At 46.3% G+C, this 380-nt stretch overlaps 1 non-coding gene across 1 annotated transcript; it reads right to left on the bottom strand.

Annotated features, from left to right (window-relative positions):
* Positions 1–307: 307 nt before the first annotated feature.
* trnav-cac (transfer RNA valine (anticodon CAC)) lies at positions 308–380 on the bottom strand. The gene has a single exon. It is a non-coding gene; the product is annotated as a tRNA-Val (tRNA).

The following is a 380-nucleotide window of genomic DNA, read 5'->3' on the forward strand; positions in this document are numbered from 1 at the left end:
AGAGAGGCGATTCATAACAGCTGGAGAAGGTGTAATATTTGTGTGCGTCAGCAGTGAAACTGCATGTTGATTGATGGAGGGCTGAGCGGGGAATAACGGTTGCTCAGGGTCACAGGTCATAGTGAATTTAGGAGCTAACTGGTTCGGAGTTACAGGTTAAATAATAAAGAGTTTGTTCGATTGTCACATCTTCGTCCTGGGTTCTTAATTTTTACACTATACGTGTAGGAGAAACAAGACAGTGTGTGTGTGTGCCCAGGTAATTCTGGGAGACAGATCGAATTTGTGCGTGGCAACAAAAGAAGTCTGTTTCCGCCCGGTTTCGAACCGGGGACCTTTCGCGTGTGAGGCGAACGTGATAACCACTACACTACGGAAAC

Source organism: Lepisosteus platostomus, chromosome 5 (assembly GCF_059453375.1).
Source record: "Lepisosteus platostomus isolate fLepPlt1 chromosome 5, fLepPlt1.hap1, whole genome shotgun sequence".
Lineage (NCBI taxonomy): Eukaryota > Metazoa > Chordata > Actinopteri > Semionotiformes > Lepisosteidae > Lepisosteus > Lepisosteus platostomus.